The sequence below is a fragment of the Typopeltis vanoorti genome, chromosome 19 (assembly GCF_054136105.1).
Source record: "Typopeltis vanoorti isolate ZY-2024b chromosome 19, IOZ_Tvanoo_1.0, whole genome shotgun sequence".
Classification (NCBI taxonomy): domain Eukaryota; kingdom Metazoa; phylum Arthropoda; class Arachnida; order Uropygi; family Thelyphonidae; genus Typopeltis; species Typopeltis vanoorti.
This window is the reverse complement of record NC_143567.1, coordinates 54,709,666-54,723,401: the sequence shown is the minus strand read 5'-3', so window position 1 is coordinate 54,723,401 and position 13,736 is coordinate 54,709,666. Positions and strand designations below refer to the sequence as shown.

General features: G+C 34.1%; 1 protein-coding gene across 1 annotated transcript in view; it reads right to left on the bottom strand.

Moving 5' to 3' along the window:
- Window positions 1–13,736, bottom strand: part of eIF1A (eukaryotic translation initiation factor 1A) — an 87,143-nt gene that overhangs the window by 28,503 nt on the left and 44,904 nt on the right. The window lies entirely within an intron of this gene.

Below are 13,736 nucleotides of genomic sequence, written 5' to 3'. Positions count from 1 at the left end.
AAATAATATGTGAATATCAAAGTGATATAGGTACTGACAGACAAGACAATGGGTTGCTGCATCTGTACTTGCCTCAAAATCAAGGCTATATTGATTATAATATAGTAAAATTCTGATACATGTTATCATGTATAGAAGAGAGCAACAGTATCCTCAATAAAAAAAATTTAGCTATAATTAATTATAAAACTGCTCATATCAATTCTTCCTCTCTCCAATGTTTCCAAGAGTGTGATGAGTCTAGGAATATTACATCCTTCCATATACATTACGTGTTAGTATATTCGATTTACCAAAATGCACTTTATGGAAGTTTTTTCATTTGGCTATGCTACTAATTATATATTGGGTTTTATCCTTTATCCAAGTATTAGCAAACAAAGTTTGCACCTGAAGTACTTTCAGGACTGGGGCAACTCATGGTAAAGGTGGTATAAGTTCTCATTCACTTGCCTTAGTATCTCCCATAATGCAAAGCACATCTGCTTGCAGATATGTATAATGCTATACATTAAGGGAAGGGCCACTACCCACACTGGTTTTGACCTTTATAGAGGTCTCATCAGTGGGAGCCAGACCCAGAGGTGGTGATACTAAGGTGGAAGTAATGGAGAAGTCATATTTACCTACATGAGTTGCCAAAGGGTGTCACACCCTATTATTAAAATTCTCTGGATTAGAGATAAGTTTATGGAAGTTTTTTCACTTGGCTATGCTACTAATTATATACTAGGTTTTATCCTTTATCCAAGTGTTAGCAAACAATGTTTGTTTGCTAACACTCAGATAAAGGATAAAGTCCAATACATAAAAATGCACTTTCTGATAATTAGGAGCTTCAATTCAGAAATTTGTAGAATATGACAATCAGTATTAACTGTATTAACTGATAACTGTATTAACTCAGAAGCAAACAAGGTTTTCTTTGTGTCCACAAATATGTGTACAGAACATTTTTATCCCATTCCCAGTTTAGTTTATTCCTCTAGTTTCACTTTATTGCTTTTATTTATGTATGATGATTTCTTCTAATTAATATTAATAACAGAATGTCAGTTCTAACAGTGAATTACATGACATCAAACTTCCAATTGCTAAGATTTTCTAACATAACATGAAAAGTAGCTCTTCCGATCTTTTTTTTTGTAGTTTTACTAATCTGAACCCTTACATAAGTCCTAAAGAATTACTGTGAGATCATTCTTTGTAGTAGATATGACAAACAGGAAAATCTGATAACTGTATTAACTTAGAAGCAAACAAGGTTTTCTTTGTGTCCACAAATGTGTGTACAGAACATTTTTATCCCATTCACAGTTTAGTTTATTCCTCTAGTTTCCCTTTATTGCTTTTATTTATGTACGATGATTTCTTCTAATTAATATTAATAACAGAATGTCATTTCTAACAGTGAATTACATGACATCAAACTTCCAATTGCTAAGATTTTCTAACATAACATGAAAAGTAGCTCTTCTGATCTTTTTTTTTTTTTTTTTTTTGTAATTTTACTAATCTGAACCCTTACATAAGTCCTAAAGAATCATTCTTTGTAGTAGTTTTACAATTAAAGGTGCATCAAATTCCTATTTAAAAAGTCAGAAAAATGACAATGTTTATATGAAGAACCCTGATCTGGAGAACAAAATTTTTTTCAAGCTATTTTGGGCCTCCAATAAGTATGGCAGTAATTTCACACCAAGCAACAAAATTCATGTACCACCTGAAGACATTTGCAAACATCCATGCATAAATTGTGATTCAAATCTACAATCAACTAGTTGGAAAATGTTATCTTTAGCCAATCAAGCCAGTAAATTTGAATTGACCCCATCTTAAAACCCAGTTAGATAAACAAATGATTCCTTCATTCCTGTGCCGATCTAAGAGCAGCAGATATGTAATATTCTGTATTTTTAGTATATTCCCTATAATTCTGCCAGTTAAACATTTATACATCCCCATTACAATGCAATTACAAATATTAGGGATTTCTGAAAATTTAAGCATCAAAGATTAAGACAACATGAAAAAAAAAAAAAAAAACTAATAATGAATGCAGTGACTAATAATGCAGCACAGATAGTAATCAAGGCTTACATCCATAAAGCTGATGCATTTATTCCAGCAGTCAATCAGTTCAAGACAAACTAAGTATCTGTGTAATGCAAGTTTAAAGGCATTATTGCCATGGCAGTGGAAATAATGCTTGTCAGTACAGAAATATGGACAGAAGCTGAATTCAATCAGTATTCTTTTTCACATTCTTACAGCTGTTGGTACTGTCTTCCTTTCCACTCTCACTGAAATACTGTATGCAGTTATATACACTGCTCAAAACAATTAAGGGATATTTTAGCTTCTGTCAGATAATTATAAATTTCTGCAAATATTTATTACTATTGGGTACTTTATACATGAATAAATATTTCTTACTTATGGATAGGGTGTAATTGATGAGATATTGTTTAAATAATCGATATTGATTACAAATATAACAAATTATACATTTTTAGCATGAAATAATTTCAACAAGAATAGCCAAAAATGCTTTTGTTAATTTTTTATAGGGCATATGGTCTCCATTAACAGCCAAAACAGCAGTACATCTTGATTGCATGGACTGGATAAGATGATCAAACAGTTCTTGTGGGATATTTCCTAACTCTTCTGTGAGAGCAATTTCGAGCTCTTGAAGCTATCGTGGTAGCACCAGTCGAGCAGAAACAACTATCTAAAGCATCCCAGGCATGCTTGATTGAATTATAATCCGGTGAACAGGCAGGCCAGTCCATTTGTTCAATACCTTCTTTCTCAAATCACTCTTCTACCAAATTTGCAAGGTGTTGACGAGCATTGTCATCCATAAAAATGAATTCCTGGCCAATTGCAGCAACATTAGGACAAACTAGTTCTTATTATATAGATTCCAAAATCTCATCACGATACCTATGGGATGTTAAGGAACTGTTTCTGATAAAACAGAGGTCAATATAGCCACCTATACTTATTCCAGTCTGTACCATCAAACTCCCACCTTGGTGTCGGAGTCTTTCACGAACAAACTGTGGATTATTTCTTGTTCCACTTTCACGCCATATCAAGATACATCAGTTATCTGGTTGCAGACTGAAACTGGACTGGTCACTAAAAAAGAAGAGCCCAATCCTCATTTACCCAATTGTAGTATTCCTGTGCCCAAATTCTTCGGGCTCTTTTGTGATTTGCAGTTAAGTGGAATGCAAACCATTGGTCTTCGAGCATATAAACCTATAGCATGAAGACTATTTCGAACATTTCTCGTCTCCAGAAAGCGATTCCAAAGTCACGAAATGTTTTGAGATACACAACATGCCTGAGTGAAAACACTTGCTGCATTTGTCCAGCTAATTGACCAATGGCTCCAAGCCATGGATTCCAAGATATCATGTTGCTCTGTTATTTTTAACAAAATAATGGGTGGTAGGTGACACAAGTTTACAATTGAAGTGATAATTATGCACTGTGGAAGTGAGTGCAACAAGTCACGCCACATGCTAATATGGCTAAAACATGTCTCGACAAGTCTTAACATGATTTTGTATGCAGTTGTGTTTTCCACACTGTTGTATATTAAGAATATTTTAAAATAAATGTGTTACATTTGTAAATTATTTTTATAACTTTATAATTTACAAGAAAACTAAAATATCCCCTAATTGTTTTGAGCAGTAGAGTTCAGCTGTACTTCTGGACCCACTGCTAACTACTGCTATATAGTTTCATACTTTTGGAATTAGCAGCTATAACATGAAAGCTTTTATTTGTGCATTTCAGTTTAACTTTTTGTTGTATTAGTATCAAGTATCTGCTTTAGCTCTGCAGTGCAATAGTATTTTTTTAAACTTATTTCAATTTTAGTAATTTCATTCAATTGTACATACTTTTTAAACTGCACATGGTTTCTATGTATTTTTATTGAAATTTTGCTATATTTTCACTTTCTTAAGAACTCGGTTAATAAAAATGGATTTATTAACCTTCTTCTGATCTGCTCATACAAAACTATTCACAGTGAGCAGCAAAGACAATGATGGAACATCATTGTCTTTGCTGCTCAGTCACACAATTCACTATTTTTACTTATTTATAATTATTTTATTCATATTCCAGCAATAACAGAAATGTGTCTTAGTTGCTAAGACACATTTGCCAAGAAATTTACCTGACAAAGTCCTCTTATCAATTAATGATTACCATGGATTATATGAGGACCTTGCCAAGTATGCATGGAAAATAACCCTGCAATAGTAATGCATGTGAGGATTTTAGGAAGGGATGTTTTCTTTTAGGATTTTCCTGGTAAAAATCTTTTTTCTGTCTCTCCACTGAAAATAGATAAGTTTCCTTAAAACATGGGTGCAAAACTATTTCATAGTAAGGGCTACTTTAGTCTAGAAATTACGTCAATTACTTATATTCTAAGGATGAGTGTAGAAGTAAACAAAAAACAGTACCTATAGAAAGCATGATCAGTTACTTAGTTCAGTTGGAAATGCTGAAGTTGTCCCAACAGATGGTGCAACATAGAATTAAAAACTGAAATGCCTTATCAACTCTATGACTGACTTCAATCCTCTTGAAAGACAGTCACTCAGGACCCCATCTCGAAATATGCAATTCATAACAGTTAGCAATATTCCTATGATTCAGCATGGCTGACAATAGAAAATATATTTAGTAAAAGTCTGTATATTTGCATATGCTAAGCATTTCAAAATATTACTGTAAGGACTGAGTTGGAAATAAGTTGTTCTGAATTATGGCTGAAGCAACTAAGACTGAGGCCAGCATACTATGTCAATGGTGTGTTCCTTAGTCCTGCCTGACTTTTATGTGTCTCTGTAGCAACCGTTGGAAAAATAACCAGACATTGCACCTTTCTCTTGAAAAAAGACCAGAGTTCAATTCTCATCATGACAAACAGAATCTTTATATGGGCTTTTTCAAATAATGATATCATGCAGGAAGGATTCTTCACCTAGAAACTTTTCATCCCACATACAAAGTGGAACACACAATTAACTGACAAAAATGTCTTAGTGGACAGTAGATGACTTTTCACAATGAGTCTTTAGGCTCCTTAAAGATTGTCACATAATTCCAAGCAAGTGCTACTTATAAAACCCTGCTGCTAAAATTCACAAGTAAAACAAAGTTCATACATGCTGTCTTCCAAAAGAAATGAAGCAAAAGTTGAAAAGAACTTTGCTTATAGCCTCTAAATATGTCAGATATTGTATAGCATCTGTCAGTTGTTTTTTCAGTATCCTGATGAAGATAATTTTTAATCCAGATGTTGGGCTATGTATGTTGTGTTTTAAATTTTATCTGTCCATTAATGGCCTCATTTCTCCAGTGGTGATATTCATAACCCTTGGGATCCAAGGATGATGGTTTAAAGGAGAAAAAAGAATATCTGTTTTAAAAAGAAAACTTAACAGTCAGAGCAAAGCTCTCTGGGAGGAGACTTCTACATAGCTTATAGAGGAATGCAGAGAACCACCTAAGACGTCTAACTCAAGGTACAATCTTCATATTCCCTAGATGTGCCTATTATATATATCCATGTAAACTGAACAAATGAGGATGGAGTTTGGGAACTATCAAACTGTATTCTGCACTGGCTTAAACATACTTAACTTGATAGAGAATAAAATGTAACGATAGCTGGGGTATTACTCAGTTACACAATCCTCTCCACAACATGCATGTACTGTTTTTATCAGGGAATTAGAATAAACAGTGAAGTTAGATGCTAGGTACTATCAGCATAAGAAATGCCAACAAAAAAAAAAGAGTTGGGACTAACAGAAAAATTGCTGAAATACCATGTCATAATTGGCATTACTGAAAATAAAAGGCATAAACAGGGAAGGCCCTTCTAAGTAATTATAAAATGATTTTTTCCAGATGCTAAGGATTAGGGAAAGGGAAAAGTGACTACAGTATTCAACAAAAAGGCTGGTTTTCATTCAAATTTCTTTCAAGTAAGGAGATGTGAGCAAATTGCAAAATGGGGAACTGAATTCTTATTCATGCCTGTGTTTCTACAGGAGGTTCTAGCAGTGAAAGAAGTGGAGGAATTTTGAATCATTAGGAAGAGTAGCCAAAAAAAGAAAAGCTGGATATTTAAGATCTAAACAGCAAAACAGAAAATATACCCCTAAAAGGGCAAAGCTAATAATAATAATGGTATCTGCCAGATATATGTTTAGGACTTGAATATATGAGTCATTACCTACATTTCATTATAAAGATGTGCATAAATTCACATGAAGTGGGCATACAAAAAGAAGTCTCGTATGTTTCATTAGTGTGGCTTCATATACCACAGGGAATTGGATGACTATCATATGAAGTAATTATATGGTAATCATCAAGATAAAAATGAGCATCCCAGTGAAAAGAAAAAAAATAAATAAATCTGTTCATTATTTTATTTCCTAAAGGGAAGAAGTAAGTGAGACCATTTTAGCCCTATGTAACTTTTGGAGATGGAGAGGGCAGTACAATCTCTGCCAGTAAATCAAAGATAACTGCCACAAGACTATCACTAATTATAAATGGTATCTGTGAAGAGACAGAGACAAAAGTTGCCATCTCGTGGTTCATAATCCTAACACAAGTTCCTCTAGCTGACTCGAACTGAGAATAGCTTTCTCCAGGCAGCCAAGTGCTATAGGTACAAACACCACTTCAGAGCTACATAGACATTATAAAGAAAAGTTTAATCTAAGCTGAACAAATCTCAGATGTTTTACATGAATGGAATCCCACCTACAAAAGATTGCAAATCCATAGTATGTTAGTACCATGGGTAGGTGAAGGACTAAACCTATCAGCCACACTACAGAGATTGAACAACAGATTTTTAAACCACTTCAGGTTTCTAAAGCAAGGTGACTTCATCAAAAATCATGTCCCACCTAAAGACAATCACAAGACATGCATGCCCACAAGGGGATTTCAACACTGTTCACCTATGCAATGAAGAGCAGATGTGCTGTTCTAATTATCAATTGGACATATTGAACTATAATATTTTTACATGTAAACTGCAGACTTAAATAATACTGGAAAAAGTAGTTTGAAAAGTTAGAAATGACTGACAACTTATGAAAACACTCAGTCATCAGACAGGCTTTTTACAAGGATAGAAAAAATAATCCATGGCCCATGAATAATGTGTGTGTATACTCTTACGGAACATAGCATAAACTGTAGGAAAGTTAAGCGATGTGTAAAATAGCTAAAAAAGTTACAGGAAGACTTGGGGGCGGGGGGGAATGATCATGAAAGTGCCAAACATTTCAGGTGACTAAAAAAAATGGATGCAAGAGTATACAGGTGGATCTAAAATCAGAAGTGATCATCTAGTTTTGAGAAAGATAAAACAAAAAACAGAAAAACAGAAAGATAAAACAAAATATCACACTGAAAAGTTGTAAGAAAGCATTAAAAAGAATCAAAGCTGTAAGCATAGAAAAATCAGAATTCCATGGTGAATTCAGGAAGTGAGGCAGTCATGGAAAAAAAGAAAGCAGATTAAGTTTCCAGCAAGGTAAATCAGCATGTGCTCTGAGAGAATACAGAGAAAAATGTATTCTTGCTCAAGAGAGCAAGCGTAAAAGCAGCTAAACAAAGTCATGGAAAGACTTTGGTTAGAATATAAAAGATAAATATCAGGAAGGTGGTAAAATGTTCTGGAGGCTATTGAAAAAGCTTAGAAATGGAGGTAAGAACACTGTAAAAAGGAATCAGAGATGATAACATGTAAACTGAAGAAAAAACATTCTAGAAGAAGTGACAGAATGGAAGAAAATAGTCAACAGGAATGCAATGAAAAGTACATATAATACTTGAGATAGAAAAAGCCATCAAAATCCTGAAATATGAAAAGGCAGCTGGAGTAGATGATATTCAATAATAAGAAATACTCAATTTGCAGCAGCTATGCTGCACAATTCAAATCACCTCATGAGGTCAAATTCTAGATGATTGGAGTAGAGCTCTCATTGTATCCATGTATAAAAAAAAAAGAAAAGGAAATAAAAACTGAAAGTTGGAGGAATTTCCTTACTGAGAATTCCAGGTATGATTTATGCAAGCATACTTAAGAAAACTCCAAGAACCTGGTGTTCAGGTCAGATAGAGGTTGTCAAGATCAGATTTTAAGATAGACAAATACAGTGGATTGCAGTTAATTGGGCCCATCAGGAATAGAATAATTGCCCAATTAAACAATGTTGCACATCAAGAGTTTAAAAGGTGCATGTACATAACACAAAATACAAGTTGAGAAAGTTTTTCATTTATTGCACAGCAAAATTATGCACTTATAAACAAACAGCTTTAAATAAAATATTTGCCATAAAAATAATTTCATTTATATATATCTATTAAACGTGCATCCAGTTCTTAGCAGTGATGTCGTAGGAATTTTTTTATTTTTTTTTTTGATTGACTGTAATTAAACAAAATCGGTGAAGATATTTAGCACAGATATAATACCTTTGTTGCATTAAATAATCATAATCCAGTAATAATTTTCTAGCATCCTGGGTAGTCACTCAGATGTGGTTTATGTCTAATGGGATGTAATTTTCACTATTGGCATATCCTGCACAGTCATGATTGAATGCTTAAAACTAGTGAACAAAACAGTTTTGAATGGCTTTGTTGATTCCTTGCCAACTATCAGCCATAAACTGTAATGCTTGTAAAAGATTAACTTTTACACTGACCTCCTTAGCAACTGTCAAGAACCAGTAAAATTTCTTGATCTGTTGTAATTCCATGTCCCAACTCATAAACCAATTCTTAAAAAATCCCAACATTTTTGTTTGCATGGTACTGAACTGGTAAACTCTCTATTCTAACTCCTTTGATATATCAAGGAATGCCCTTTTCCTAATAACTAACAGCTTTCATTTACTAGTTCCTGACATATTTGAAAAGCATAAGACTGTTGCAGAATCTGCTTTCAATGATCCAGTATAGCAGGTTTATAACCCAGGGAACCATCTAATGTCGCACGATAAAATAGCCCTGTTTTGTCAGTACTGCAGGTGTCATCAACACTAAATTTTTGAATAAAGATTATGAAATTTTTCGAAAAATCCAAGAGGTAGAGGTTACTGGCTAGCCCAGTTAAATGACATTGTGTCCCAAATAAACAAAGCAAATTCTTGTCATATTCTCTTTTTGTTCTTCAGACTGTCCCAGTACAACAGCTGCCCCGATTAACCAGGATGTACTGTACTTGAGAAATCATAGGAATGTAACAAGGATCTGTATTTGAATTTTGTAGATCTGGAAAAGACATTTCATAAGGTGCCAAAAGCACAGCTATTCAAAATGCTACAATTATACTATACATTATATCATGCAATACAGTCTGTAAGTCAGCAGTTAGGACTGAAGAAGGTACAAGAAAATGGTCTGATATTAAATCAGGCCTGAGAACAAGAGCACACATTACTTCCATGTTGTTAATCATCTATACAGATAACATTACAAAGGAAAATGGTATTAGGCCTCATATCAAAATTAGAGATATTCGTATTAATTTATGCAGAAAATATACTACTAAACAAATCCAGCAGAAGTCTGCAGAATTCCCTAAGTTGAATAACAGCTTTAATAAATTCAGTCTCAAAATCAACAGTAAAAAGACGGACTGAAAATAAGTAGAAACTGGAAACATCAACTGTATCCAATGGAGAACCTATGGAACAAGTAAAACATTTCAGCTATTTAGGCATAATTTTTACCGAAGATGGCAAACTAAATATGGATACAGACAAATAATTAAAACTGGTATGACAGGGAGTCAAATGGATAAATTTATATGGAATAAAAGAGAAATTAGTCAAAACCCTAAATCATTGGTTCCCAACCAGTGGTACATGCTGGGCTGTTCAGGGGTACACAAAAAATAATCAGTAATGGCGGAAAAACAAGTAAAGTAAACAAAATGGAAAACGTTAGTTATGGAACAATAAATGTTAAGTTTGAATCACCGCTAATGGAGACACTTCAAAACCTCTTGCCATTTACTAATACTGAACTAGTGAAGAGAGAGCTTTTAATTCTTACACCTTCATAAAAAAATAAGTACCGCAACAAGCTTAATGCAAGTCCAGAATTTAAGACTATCTTGCATCTTTTGAGCCTGATTTCAAGAAATTAAGTGCATCAAAGCAAGCTCAACGATCTCACCAACAATGTTTCAATCGGCTAGTGATCTGTATACTAATTATTATAGAATTTCAGAAAACACAAATAAATATTATTAATAATAATAAATCAAGAGTTTGTTAAATACTTGATCATCATTATCAATATTTAACATGAAGCTATACTTATTTCTGTTGTAAAATTAAATTAACGAATGTTGTAAAATTAAATCTGTGGTTTGTACTTTTAGTGTAGTAATTTTCCTTTCCCAACTCATCGCCTCATTTCCACTCAAGATAGGCACTGAACAAAAGTGTCAGTATTTAAAAAGAGCTATTTTAAAAACAAGGGGTACAATTTATAGAAATGGATTTAAAAGTTAAAAGGGGTACACAAGTGGGAAAAGGTTGGGAACCACTCAATAGCATAGCTAGAGCTTTTGCCGCCTTTTTTTGGGGGGGGGGGAATTCCTGAGTTTGCTGCCCCTCTCAATACATACTAAGAATACTACAAAAAGTCAAAATGACATATAGGGAAATAAACTGTTTATTTTAGTTGTTAAAACTAATTATTATTAATTAAGTAATAAAAATTACTAAGTTAACATAAATAAAAGAATCGCTGAAAAATAAAATTGTGTCTCACGTGAAAAGTGCTGCCTGGAGCACCCCCCCCCCCATTTTCAAGCTATACCCTTGAAAAGAAATGTTGCATCTCTCCATGATTAATATCTGACTGAAAAGAATAATAATGTGTACTGACAGAAATGGGAAGAAGTAAACAGGATCTTTGTCATGGAATCAACATGGTTTCTGGCCACTTCAAGCTTCTGATAAGCAAGGTGGCAGAGTACTACAATGGGTGATTGAATGCAGCTACCATCTAGTGTATGGTACCACAAAGGCTAGGCCTTTCCTCTGAAAGGTATGGACCATATCCTGCCTATATTACTTGATGATAGATAGTCCCTCCAGTCTGATGGTTAATGCCTACTGGCCAAGACATATATCCAGGGCTACTAATGGTCAACAAACAGGAAGATGTAGACAGAGGACTTGGCTGATGTAAATCACTGACTTCCAAATCCAGAGTACTTCCCATTTTGACAACCAGGACATTAGTTCTATCTACATTCTGAAGTTTAGCTTTGGTCAAGATATACTGCATGACTGCATTATCTTTCTTGAGAAAATCTTCAGCTTCCTTTTATGTTGAAAGGCTCAATATGTTTGAAATGACTGTTCTTGTGGTCTTATGGTCTCAAACAAAAATCGCTGTAATAGACATGTCTTGCATCCAGTATCTGTATAGTGTTATGATTCATCAATAAAGAATTTCAGATCACTTTCTTGGGGTTTTTACTATCTTTTCTTGTGGTCACTGAGACATTATATGTGTAGATTATAATCTGCATATCTGTAAATAAGTTTCTATGGCACACTACATACGATGACCCTTTTATTTTTTTTTTTTTGGTTTATCAGAAAAATCTAAAAATGCTAATGTGCAATATTTTTATGCTTGCAAAATAAATTTTACTTTGATTCTTGATGAGGAATACAAGAAAGTTGGAGTCTTTCTGCCATTACAGACCTGATAAAATTGTTACCAGCGTAGCATGTCTGAATCATTAGAAGTTTTTTTGTAGCTAACAATGCTTTCTTGTCTTTCTGTTACATAAGTTTATGTTACATAAGAATGGTAACAGAAAACAGGGATAGTACAGTCATTAAGAAAGAGTCAAGACTGATCAGCAATGTTTTTTTTGTCTTATAATTAAAAAAAAAAAAAAATTTAATAATTACTGGTCATGACTTCAAAACCAGTAGATATAATTTCAAGATCTGTTTCATAATTTTTTTTATAACACATCATGAGTGTCCATGGCTCAGTTACTGACAACGATACCTTCTGGTTGGAAAGAGTTAGAATGTTTCCTCCCAGAACAACATGAGATTTTTATCTTATAAAACAGGCAATTAACTAGAAAATGATACATGTACACATATAGTGTGCCTGTTAAGTAAAGAGATTGATTTTTTACAGGAGAGCCCTTTGAATAAAAGTAACAAACGTGTTTATAGTCTGACTGCTAGAGTGTGTTGTAATTGCAGGTGCAACTTTCGAGTCAGGTGACACAGCAGTTATCGTGTGGCAACCACTGAAGTGTGTGAGTGGAGCATGTCAGAAGTTGCATCATGGAGCAAAGAGCTGTGATAAAATTTTACTGTAAATGAGGAAAAATTGCTACAGAAGTGTACCAAGAACTAAAAAAAAATTATGCCAATGACTGAGCCATTGAGCCATGCACAATTGTTCTATCAGTGTTTTCAACATTTAAAGAGAGGAGGTTAGGTCAAGGAATACAGAGAAATGAAAAGAACATCTATCTAGGATGGAAAGATATTGACTACCAAAAGAGGTGGACAGATATAGACCAAGGGGGATAGGAAGACTAGCAACAAGATGGAAAGACCAGTGAAGTCAGAATAGGCAAATGCTTAATCCTTGAAGAGAAGAAAGGGGGGGAGTGCCTGGGGGATGAACCACACTGTTGATGGCCAGTTTTTGGTTGGACAAATGAAAATGTGGTGAAAGCTAGGGAAATTGCCTATGAAAGGCAATAAACCACTAGGCCACTCACTGTACAGCTCAGTAAGGAAACGGCAAGATTAATCTTAGAAAGAGATTTACACAAGAGGAAGATCTGTTCAAGGTTTGTTCACATTTTGACAGATGAACAGAGAGAGTGCCGAATTGCATGTTGTCAAAATTTCCTCCATGGAGTTGATCAAATGTCACTCGCAGAATCTTGTGGGAAAAAAAACATGCTCCATCAGTAAATTTAAAAAAGAAAGACTATTTTAAGAATATGCAGCAGCACTCAAAAATCAACCAAATTTAAATAAATATGGATGCAAGAAACTTCCAAAAATTTGGGAAACATTAATTCTCAGAGATCCCAATTTATGACCCTCTCCCTAAAAGCACTCAGAGAGGATGCTCCCACCTAGAAGGGACTTGATCTATGTGTTTCATTTATTACTGTGTTGCCTTTGTGTGCATGTTATAAGTGTACTTTTGTACTTCATGAAGATCAGTGACAGATGAAATACTGGAAAAATTAAAGTACTTTCTAATCCTTTCTTAGTGCTGTTAATATTCCATTAAACCTCCAACACGAAGTGTGTTCTATTATGAGTCTCATCTTCAAAGAGAATTTTGCTTATATATTTCCCAATCTCTTTTCTTGGTTTTTCCTCTTCTGTGTCCATTAGTTGATATGTGGAGAGCAAGACAGATGGACTTAGGAGTGTGTGTGTGCGGATGCCTCAATATCCCAACCACCTCAATTGACTTGTTGGAACTGTTTCTATTAGAAGCCTTTGTTGGCTTTCAAGACTAACAGGATTAGGAATGATCTTGAAACATATATCCTAATATTGATCAAAAGTGTGATACACCGAAGCTGTTGATGATATTATCTGCATGTCAACTGATGTTCGACACCACAT